A 12416-nucleotide genomic window follows, 5' to 3' on the forward strand; every position below is an offset into this window, starting at 1 on the left:
GATACCAGTTACAGTGAACACTTTATCAAAAAATAGAAAATGATGGAATAGACTAAAATTTTCCTTTTGGTGACAACGCATTTTTTGCACTTAAAATATACAATAATCATTCATCTATGATACAAATATAATAAGTGATTTTATTTTTATTTTAGTATTTTCAGGTGATAAATCTGGTTTTCTCCCAACACTTTTATTGGGTATCATAGAAAAAAAAATGTATAAGCCAATATTCATCTGTAACTGAGGGTTATCTACCATTATAAGTTAGAATCAGAGGTATAAAGTTATTTCCTAACCCAATGTTTTTCACCTCTGCTCTAGGAAGTTCTAGGGATTATTTCCAAGAGTGGGAATAGGGAGATAATGGGAACCAGTGCCAGGGTGGGAAAACATGAACTATAATTGATGAACTGCTGGAGGCTCAGAGTATGCTAGCCTAAGAGTTAAAAAACTCCATAGGGTTCCCAGCCATGGAGTTGTCCACACTTCTGTGAGTTTTATGTAAAGGATCTCTACCAGGTCTTCACAGTGATTATCTGAGAAAAATCTTCTCATGCTTCTGGCAAGGGAAGGGGAAAATAACCCATTTTGAAACTTGCAACAGCATTCTGTCCCTAACAAGGCCTGCTCTCAGGAGAAACTATTAACTGGAATCCAATCTATTGGGGTCTTACTAGAGCCTAACCTACTTGAAGGAAGGAAAATAACCCCAGCCTCCTATAGCCATCCTGCTCCACCTAACAGGCAGGGGAAAGAAGTGAGAAGCACTCAGTTCAGGGGCACAGGCTCACCAAAAACTGCAACCTGATCATAGGACTATAGAAGACTCTCTCCCCTTCGCACCTTAGGATTACATTACTGAAGGTCTAGTCACCTCAGTCCTTTACACCCAGTACAGCATGTCCACCTTTCAACAAAAATGGCAATGCACACTAAAAGACAAAAAAACACAGTCTGAGTGACTGAACAAGCATCAGAGCCAGAGTCAGAAATGGGAGGAATGTTGGAATTATCAAATGAAAAATTCTTAAAAACTATGATAAGTATGTAGAGGTCTCTAATGAAAAAAGTAGAGAGTATACAATAACAGATTATAATGTAAGCAGAAAGATGGAAATTCTAAAAAAAGAATAAAAAGGAAATGCTAGAGATCAAAATACTGTAACAGAAATAAAAAATGCTTTTGGTGAGCTCATTAGTAGACTAGACATGACTGAGGAAACAATCTCAGAACTTAAGGATGTAACATTAGAAACTTCCAAAACAGAAAAGCAAAGAGAAAAAAGATTCAAAAAAACCAGAACAGAATATCCATGAATTGTGGGACAACTATAAAAGGTGTAACATAACACATAACAGTAATAGCAAAAAAAGAAAGAAAGAGAAGTAATATTTGAAGCAATAGTGACTGGGAATTTCCCCAAAGTATTGTCAGACACCAAACCACAAATCCAAGAAGCTTAGTGAACACCAAGGACAACCACAAAAAAACCCACCCAAACTCAAAACAAACAAACAATAAAAACTACACCTGGCTATAATATATTCAAACATCAGAAAATTAGAGATAAAGAAAAAGTCTTGAAAGAAGACAGAGGAAACAAACATTTTACCCATAGAAGAGCAAAGATATAATTACATCAGACTTCTCAGAAACTATGCAAGCAAGAAGAAAGTGGAATTAAATATTTAGAGCACTGAAAGAAAAAAAAAATCTGTCAACCTAGAATTCTGCACCTTCTAAAATTATTCTTCAAAAGTGAAAGAGAAATAAAGACTCATAGACAGACTAAAACTGAGGGAATTTGTTGCCAGTAGAACTGCCTTACAAGAAATGTTAAAGATCTCTTCAGGGAGAAAGAAAGTGATAGAGCTCAGAATATCAGATCTACATAAAGAAAGGAAGCACATCAGAGAAGGAATAAGTGAAAGTAAAACAAAAACGTTTATTTTTCTTATTTTTAGTTGATCTAACAGATAACAGTTTCTTCAAAATAGCAAGCAACTGTGTATTTGCATATATATATTTACACACATACTTATATATTCTTATGTGTAAATAAAGCAAATAACAGTAGGAGACAATAAAAGGAAGGGAGGAAGGAATTAGGGATGTTTTGTTATTGTAAGGTACTTGCACTACCCATAAAGTGGTATAGTGTTACTTGAAAGTGGACTTGAATTTATTGTAAATGTATATTGCAAGTAAGAAAAAGTTTAAAAAGTACAATTTATGGGCCAGGCGCAGTGGCTCATACCTGTAATCCCAGCACTTTGGGAGGCCGAGGTGGGTGGATCACGAGGTCAGGAGATCAAAACCATCCTGGCTAACACCGTGAAACCCCGTCTCTACTAAAATACAAAAATATTAGCCGGGCGTGGTGGCAGGCGCCTGTAGTCCCAGCTGCTCGGGAGGCTGAGGCAGGAGAATGGCGTGAACCCGGGGGGGCAGAGCTTGCAGTGAGCCAAGATCACGCCACTGCACTCTAGCCTGGGGACTCCGTCCCCCCCTCCCCCAAAAAAAGTGCAATTTATGTGCTATGAAAAGAGACAAAATAGATTTATATAGAATACTCAATTAAACCATGAAAGGCAGAAAAAGAGTGGAAGACCAAATAGGAACAAAGAAGGGCAACAAATAAAAAGCAGTAACAAATATCATAGATATTAATCCAACTATATCATCAGTAATCACTTTGAACAGCAATAGTCTAAATGCACTGATTAGAAGTTCAAAGTGGATCAAAAAAAAAGACAGACCCAAGTATATGTTATCTACAAGAAACCCACTTTACATATAAAAAAACATAGATTAAAAGTAAAGGGATGGAGAAAGATACACCACACTAACACTAATCACAAGAAAGAGGAAGTAACTATATTAATTTCAGACACAGCAGACTTCAGAGCAAGGAAAGTTATCTTTTAAAAGGGAGCATTATATAACAACAAATAGGTCAATTCTCCTAGAATGCATAACAATTCTTAATGTATATGTGCCTAACAACAGAGCATCAAAATACATGAGGCAAAAACAGATAGAATTGCTTTGTTTTCTGAATGAACTTCTATACTGTTTTCCATAATGGCTGTACTAATTTACTTTCCCACCAACCATGTGCAAGAGTTACCCTTTCTCTTCATCCTCATAAGCATCTGTTATTTTTTGTCTTTTTGATAACAGGCATTTTAAGTGGTGTGAGATGATATCTCATTGTGGTTTTGACTTGCGTTTCCCTGATGATTAGTGGAGTATTTTTTCATACATCTGTTGGCCATTTGTATATCTTCTTTTGAGAAATGTATATTCAGATCATTTGCCCGTTTTAAAATTGGATAATTTGTTTTATTGCTGTTGCATTGTTTGAATTCCTTATATATTCCGGTTATTAATCCCTTCAGACGGAGAGTTTGCAGATATTTTCGCCCATTCTGTAGGTTGTCTTTTCACTCTTGATTGTTTCCTTTGCTCTGCAGAAGCATTTTAGTTTGATATAATCCTATTTTATATAAATCTACAGTAATCAGAGCAGTGTGATATTGGTTAAAGAATAGACAGGCCGGGCGCCGTGGCTCACGCCTGTAATCCCAGCACTTTGGGAGGCTGAGGCGGGCGGATCATGAGGTCAGGAGATCGAGACCATACTGGCTAACACAGTGAAACCCCGTCTCTACTAAAAAACACAAAAAAAGTTAGCCGGGCTTGGTGGCCGGTGCCTGTAGTCCCAGCTACTCCAGAGGCTGAGGCAGGAAAAGGGCGTGAACCCGGGAGGCGGAGCTTGCAGTGAGCCCACTCCAGCCTGGGTGACAGAGCGAGACTCTGTCTCAAAAAAAAAAAAAAAAAAAAAAAAGACAGACAATGGAACAGAATAGAGTCAAGAAATAGACCTACATAAATATAGCCAACTGATCTTTGACAAAGAAGCAAAGGCAGTACAATGAAGCAAAGATAATCTTTCCAACAAATGGTGCAGGAAAAACTGGATGTCCAAATATCCTCCCCCCGCCAAAAAAAAAAATCCAGTGGGACTGCTCTGAAAAGGGAACACTTTTACTGCTGGTGGGAATGTAAATTAGTACAACCACTATGGAAAACAGTATGGTGATTCCTTAAAGAACTAAAAGTAGAACTACCATTTGATCCAGCAATCCCACTACTATGTATCTATCCAGAGGAAAAGAAGTCATTATATGCAAAAAACATGTGCACACACGTTTATAGCAGCACAATTAGCAATTGCAAAAGTATGGAACCAGTCTAAATGCCCATCAACCAACGAGTGGATAAAGAAAATGTGATATATACATATATATATATATATATATATATGCACAGACACACACCATAGAATACTACTCAGCCGTGAAAAAGAATGAAATAGTGGCATAAGCTGCAACCTGGATGCAGTTGGAGACCATTATTCTAAGCGAAGTAACTCAGGAATGGAAAACCATTATATGTTCTTGCTTACAAGTGGGAGCTAAGCTATGAGGATGCAAAGGCATAACAATAATATCATGTACTTTGGGGATAGGCGGGGAGGAGGGAAGGGTTAAAGGATAAAAGACAATACACTGGGTGCAGTGTACACTGCTTAGGTGACGGGTGCAACAAAATCTCAGAAATCACCACTAAAGAACTTTTCCATGCAACCAAACACCACCTGTTCCCCAAAAACTATTGAAATTAAACACACACACACACACACACACAATAAATCTAGATACAGACCCTATATTTTTCACAAAAAATTAACTAAAATAAATCTATGATTTATCAATAAATGTAAAATGCAAAATTATAAAACTCCTAGAAGATAGCATAGGAGAAAACCTAGATGACTTTGAGTATGGCAATGATTTTTTAGATACAATGCCACAGGCATGATCCATGAAAGAAATAATGAATAATCCGGGCTTTACAAAAATTAAAAACTTTTGTGCTGCAAAAGACAATGTCAAGAAAATGAGAAAACAAGTCACAAACTGGGAGAAAATATTTGCAAAAGTCACTTCTGATAAAGAACTCTTATTGAAAATATACAAAGAACTCTTCAAATTCAAAAATAAGAAAATAAAAAAAACCTATTTTAAAAAATAGGCAAAAGACCTGACCACAAAAGAAGATATACAGATGGCAAATAAGCATATGAAAAGATATTCAACATCATGTGTCATTAGGGAATTGCAAATTGAAACCACAGTCAGATACCGCTACACACCTATTAGAATTGCCAAAATCCAAAACTCGTAACGCCAAAAGCTGGCAAGGATGTGGATGGAGCAACAGGGACTCTCATTCTTTGCTTGTGGGAATGCAAAATGGTAATGGTATAGCTGCTTTGGAAGACAGTTTGGCAGTTTTTTACAGAGCTAAACATACTCTTACCAATCCAGCAATTGTGCTCCATGTTCTTTACCCAAAATAATTGAAAACTTATGTTCACACACACACAAAAAAACTGGCACATGGATGTTTATAGCAGATTTATTCATAATTGTCAAAATTTGCAAGCAACCAAGATATCCTTCACTTTGTGAGTGGATAAACTGTAGTACATCCAAACAATAAAATGTTATTTGGTGCTAAAAAGAAATTAGCTCTCAAGCCATGACAAGGCATGGAGAAAACTTAAATGCATATTACTAACTGAAAGAAGCATATCTGAAAAGGATACATATGGTGTGATTCCAACTTTATGAAATCTAGAAAAGGCAAAACTATTGAAACAGTAAAAATATCAGTGGCTGACAGAGATTAGGTGGGAGGGGAGATGATGAGCAACGCATATGGATTTTTAGGGCAGTAAAACTATTATTCTGTATGTGACTACAATGGTGGATACGTGTCATTCTACATTTGTCAAAACTCACAGGATGTACATCAACAAGAGTGAACCCTACTGTAAACTATGGACCTTGGGCAATAATGATATGTCAGTGTAGGTTCATGGATTGTAACAAATGGTGTCAATGTATATATAGCTCGGGAGGTTGTATGTATGTGGAGACACAGAATATATGGGAACTCTCTGTACTTGCCACTCTATTTTGCTGTGAACCTAAAAATTCTGTAAAAATAAAATTCATTGATTTTTCTAAAAAGCCAGTCACATTATAACTTTTGCCAATCATGCATGGATTGAATATTTTATCAATTAAGAATTACGTTTGACTGTTCATGACAGAGAATGGCTTGAACCAGGAGGCGGAGGTTGCAGTGAGCCGAGATCGCACCATTGCACTCCAGCCTGGGCAACAAGAGCAAAACCCCGTCTCAAAACAAAACAAAACAAAACAAAACAAGCAACAACAACAAAAATAAGTCATAAATTCTAATGTGCAGTATGAACCTGTATTTGTTCACTTAAAGTCCAGAAAGATTAAAATAGTTTTAGAGTTTTCTCTCAGTGGTGTGATAATTGGGGAATTTTTTTCTTTACTTTTCTGTCGCGTGCATTTTCAACAATGCATTTTCTATTACAGTTGTGATAAGAGAAAAAGAACAATAACAATAACTGATCAGAAAAAGAAAGAAATCCTTCTAAAAGCAGTGAAGAATGGATTTTTACAATGTAAGACTGAAAGCTAGGAGACCATGGAGAAAGATAGTGAAGTAATCCAAATGAGAAGGGGAGGGAGCCCTAACTAAGGCAGTGACAGTGGGGTGGGAAGTAGAGTCAAGAAATATTTAGAAGGCAGAATTAGAGGGACTTGGTGATCATTTGATGTGGAAAGAGAAGGATCTAGATTGATTCCTAGCTAAGTGCGATTCCTGGATAAGAATGATTGGTAAGAAAAGAAAATCGTTTTGGGGAAAAAATTATGGGCCAGTTTCTATGGCTATGTAACAATTCACCCAAAAACCTAGTGAATGAAGAACTAACACAACATGTGTTTTACTCCTAAATCTGCACTTGGGTCAGAGCTCAGCAGGGGTCTCTCCTCTTTGTTCTGCTTCACATCTGCTTGGGGTGGCTTAAAGGCAGTTGGGGGTGGGGGCCTGGAAGTATCTGAATGTTCATGCACTCACTTATCAGGCAGCTGATGGGAAGATAAATGTTTGAGACCTGTCACAGCAAGGGCTCCTTGGCATTTCTATCTCTGTGTGGCCTCTGCCCAAGGTCTCTCCAGCATGGTGGCTTCAAGGCAGCTAAGCTTCTCACATTCAGGAATTCCAAGGTGGCAGGAGGAGGCACGGGGAGAGATTGAGATCAAGGCAGCAATTGTATTATCCGTGTTTGTAGCCTTGTGGTATCTAGTCTCCAAAATGATGCAGCATGATTTCTACTGCCTTTTATTTATTACAAGCATATTAGTAAAATTGACCCACGTTTAAGAAGAGTGGAAATTAGATTTCACCCTTTGTGGGAAGAATGTTGAAGAATTTACAAACATGTTCTTAAACCACCACAGATGATCAATTCAGTTTTACAGACACTGAGTTTGAATTTCTGGGTGCCTTAGTCTGGTTCCTGAGCAAACAAGAGTCTTGGGTAAGGATTAATCTTTATGCTTTATTTGAGAAGTACACACTCAAGGCAGTGAAAGTAAGGAAAAATGAAAAAAAGGCAGGGAAGGATGGAAAGCAATTCAAGATGATGCTGGTCACTACTACCCAATTACCGCAAAGAGACAGGGCAGGTGGCTTGGTAGGAGTGATGCAACCACGTGGGGCATTTCCAGATAAATTCTAGATAAAGTCATTGTGCTTTGGAGCTTCGTGACATTTCATGGATGGTGAAAGGAGAGGAAGTTTATTTAACTAGATTCCCTCCTGTATTAGTTTTCAATGGCTGCATAACAAATTACCACAAACTTAATGACTTAAAATATAGTTAAAATACCCATTTAATAGCTCACAGTTTTGTGAGTCAGAAGCCAGATATGGGGTAGCTGGGGTTCTTACTCAGGGATCATAAGGCTGAAATCAAGGTGTCGGCCTGCCTGTGCTGTTGTCTGAAGGCTCTGGGGAAGACTCCACTTTCAAGCTTGTTCTTGTTGTTGGTAGAATTCAGTTCCTTGTGATTGGAGAACAGAGGTCCTTATTTCTTTGTTAGATGTTGGTGTGGGCTGCCATCAGCTCCTAGAAACCACTCACATTCCTTGCCACCCATGTCCTCCATCTTCAAAAAGCTATGGTATGAGTCAAATCCTTCTTAAGCCAGAGGAAACTCTCTGCTTTAAACACACATTTGGTATGACTCCTCTGGATAATTTTCCTGTCTTAAGGTCAGTATGTCAGGTAATACAAGCTAGTCACAGGAGTGAAGCCCAGCCAGTGATTATGTACTCATGTACACCTCGAGGCAGAAGATCTTGGATGCCATTCTGCCTACTACACCTCCTGTCCCTAAATCTGATTTCAAAGCCCATGTTCTTCCTGCTACCCAAAGCTGCTTGATAATATATGGAGACCGAGATTGCTTGGGGCTGACAATATAATGTCAATAGATGAAAGGCAGACATGAAACTCTTCCACTTCTGTTCTGGTTCCATGACTTTTGTTGAAAGGAATGTTCTGTGAATCCCAGCATGTATTAAGTGCTCAATAAATAGGGCTGAATGAATGATGGATTGGACAGAGGAGAGTACTGGAAGACTTAATGTGATAAGTAAATAGATTTTAAATGAAGACCTAATTGTGTTAATAGAGATTCTCTCTAGTTTTAGATGAATTACATTTCTGAGTCCTGAGAGAATAACAGGTGAGATTTCTGCAAAATCAACTCAACTCAATATATGTTTCTTGAATGAATGAGTGAACAAATTTATTTTGTTTGGTGATCCTCTGACTACAGGACTAGGAAGCCTATCTGAAAGAATTTAAAACCCCAAAACTAATTTAGCAGCATATATTTGTTCTTGATGATACTGTAGGGAAACTCTTAGAGATAATCTCTCCTACATTTCATTAACTATTAAGCATTAAAGACACAATTATTATTATTATTATTATTTTCTTTTTGAGATGGAGTCTTGCTCTGTCACCCAGGCTAGATAGAGTGCAGTGGCGCGATCTCGGCTTACTGCAAACTCCACCTCCCGGGTTCACACCGTTCTCCTGCCTCAGCCTCCGAACTAGATGGGACTACAGGTGCCCACCACGTTTTTGTATTTTTAGTAGAGACAGGGTTTCACCATGTTAGACACGGTCTCTATCTCCTGACCTCGTGATCCACCCGCCTCGGCCTCCCAAAGTGCTGGGATTACAGGCGTGAGCCACCGTGCCCGGCCCACAATTATGATTAAATAATAAATTATTAAAGACATAATTTCTAAATCGTGGGTTTGAGCAGTGCAAATGACCTTATATTAAAACACATGAAATGTTTTTCAGCCAAAGTGGAATGCAAAGCTCTGAAGGCCAGATTATGTGTTTATTTTGCTTTGTTTTGTTGTGTATATGTGTGTGTGTGTGTGTGTGTGTGTGTGTGTGTGTGTGTGTGTGTGTGTGTTTTGAGACAGGGTCTCACTCTGTCACCCAGGCTGAAGTACAGTGGTACCATCATTGCTCACTGTAGTTGCGACCTCTCGGGCTCAAGTGATCCTCTCACCTTAGCCTCTCGAGTAGTTGAGACTATAGGTGCACATCACCATGCCTGGCTAATTTTTTTATTTTTTGAAGAAACAGGGTCCCACTATGTTGCCCAGGCTGGTCTCGAACTCCTGGCTTCAAGTGATCCTCCCACCTCGGCCTCCCAGAGTGCTAGGATTACAGGCATGAGCCACTTCGCCTAACCTATGTGTTTACATTGTACTTTACTAAACTTCTATTTACATACACACACACGAGTGCTATGCATTCTGTTCAATCAATATTAGTTATAATTTTTTCTGTGACCTTATATAGATTCAATTCCAAAATACCTGATTATAATAAATCTGCATTTAATTACACATGAAATATATTCATGATTAATCAGTTATAATCTGAGTAAATCCTTAAATAATTTTTTTTAATTTGTGAATGTATTAAGGTGTCAATATGTCATTGATAAAGTGCAATATGAGAACTTAAATCTCCTTGTCACAGATGCATCTTTCTTTCGTTAAAAGAATGCCAAAGGTATTTTAGTATATCTAACGCTTTTCTCATCCTGTATGGCATGTTCTTTAAAATAGTAAATTTATTATAGGTACCTTCGTTGTTGTAATAAATTAATAACTACCAGAAGTGTATCATGAACAGAACACTACCTAGACAAGACTAGTGCAAAAAAAAAAAAAAAAAAAAAAAGAGGTGCTTGAAATGCTACCTGTCTTCTGGGAATATACATAAAATTTACATATAAGCATGTGTATTAGTCTATTCTCACACTGCTATGAAGAAATACCCGAGATTGGGTAATTTAGAAAGGAAAGAGGTTTAATTGATTCACAGTTCTGCATGGCTGGGGAGGCCTTAGGAAACTTACAGTCATGGCAGTAGGCAAAAAGGAAGCAAGACACCTTCTTCACAAAGCAGTAGGAAGGAGAAGTATGAGAGCTGAGCAAAGAGGGGAGCCCATTATAAAACCATCAGATCTTGTGAACACTTACTCACTATCATGAGAATAGCATGGGAGAACCACCCCCATGACTCAATGACCTCCCACCGTGTCCCTCCCACCATACGTAGGGATTATGGGAACTACAATTCAAGATGAGTTTTGGGTGGAGACAGAGCCAAACCATAGCAGCATGTATACCACCAAAATAGAAAAGACACTACCTAGTATGTGATAACATAGTGCTAAGACACCTTGAATTCTAAGATACATCCCAAATTCCAAGATGTTAAAGATGAAAATACAATATATCTTAATAGTTTTCATACATATGTACTATATATCTAAGACAGAAATTTTACATGTGATATTCTCAATCCTAGTCTACTTATTTTTTAAATGATGTTATGGGCTTGCTAAATTAATTTTACCACCCACTAATAGGCTGACCTGATCTAAACACTGATCTACATCATGTGTCACAGATAATTAAAAACCTTGTTAACATATACAACCAAGGTGCTAATTGCTCAATTCTATAGTGGGTGCAGAAGAAGAAAAGACACAATTGAATATGGACAGAAACTACCTGGAAAGCTTTCAAATTAGAAAGAAGAATTGAGCCTTGAATACATGGGTAAATATGGTGTGATAAAGAAGAGGCAGTGAACGGTTGAGAAACTTAAACTGGGGGAAAAACCCTCAGATGTAAATGTAAAAAAAAAATTCCTTTCCTTAAAAATAAAATCTAGCCATTTAACATTATTTTAAAAATATATAAGAATACCTTTTTGAATAGTAAAAGTCTCAATAATTTCAAAGATTACAACAAATTTTAATGTTTCACCTACAGAAAGTATACAGAATTCTGAAAAATTAAATACAGCTTCCTAAGAATGAAAATATATAAAATTGATTTAAATAGAACTTGATACAATATTTGTTTTATACCCTTGTTATAAATTCAAAAGGGGTCAAATAGTCTAATAGCAAAATGATAGCAGCCTGAAAACAAGTGGCTGTATATTCCCCCACCCCCAATTTTTCTGTGCTTCTCTTATATTCAAAGATTAATGCAAAAACAAAATTTTGGAATCCGCTCTTTGCTGACCTCTGTACACGTTACCAAAAAAAAAAAAAAAAAATCCTAGGATATAATGAGGTATACAGCACAAAACTGGCTGGCTGAACTCCTCAGTGACTCCCCTGCATTCACCTTCAGAATTTCTCTCTACTCCTGGCAAAAAGTGAGCAAACAACACAAACCCAAAAACCTATTTTGTACGTGTATGTGAAATGTGCACACCACAGTGCAAATATGTGATCATAGTTTTTAAATGTGCACGATTGGCAGTTAGGAAATATCACTGTAATCGTTAGGTGAAACTTCAATCCCTTTGATGAAGATACCATCTTTGAGCCAAGCCCTGACAGAAAACCTTTGGTTCCTGTTAGACCCCTCCCTCCCCAGTCAGCTGCTGGGCTCCATCCGGAGGGATGGAGGCTCTCTCTCTCCATTACAGCTAAGCGTTCCCAGACCCAGGAGAAACCCTGGGTTCCTGCAGAGCACTCAACGTGCAGCAAAGTGTCCCAGCTCTGCAAAGGGCAGCTGGAAATGGATTTAAAATGGCAACGCGGACCAATCAGCGCTGCCGCGCCAAAGCAGACATTTACACGCGCCTCCTCCACATGCACAGCGGAACCTGGCGGTGCCTAACTCCTGCTTAGGGCTGCAAAGTAGGCGTTTTTATTCCACGGTGGTCTGTATCTTTGAAAAAAATAAATTCTTCCCCAGGTGAAAGTTTTTATTTTGGAATTAGTCCAAAATAATTTTGGGTGTGATGTGTGAAAATCTGAACCTAATTTTTTCAGAGTTTTGTGTTATTCAAGGATGAAAAGAGGTACATTTAAAAATGTACTCCA

At 37.9% G+C, this 12416-nt stretch overlaps 1 long non-coding RNA gene across 1 annotated transcript in view; it reads right to left on the minus strand.

Moving 5' to 3' along the window:
- LOC101143914 (uncharacterized) overlaps positions 1-12416 on the minus strand; it is a 68806-nt gene that overhangs the window by 52690 nt on the left and 3700 nt on the right. The gene's annotated exons all lie outside the window — the stretch shown is intronic.

The sequence above is a fragment of the Gorilla gorilla genome, chromosome 10 (genome assembly GCF_029281585.2).
Source record: "Gorilla gorilla gorilla isolate KB3781 chromosome 10, NHGRI_mGorGor1-v2.1_pri, whole genome shotgun sequence".
NCBI classification, from domain to species: Eukaryota; Metazoa; Chordata; class Mammalia; order Primates; family Hominidae; genus Gorilla; species Gorilla gorilla.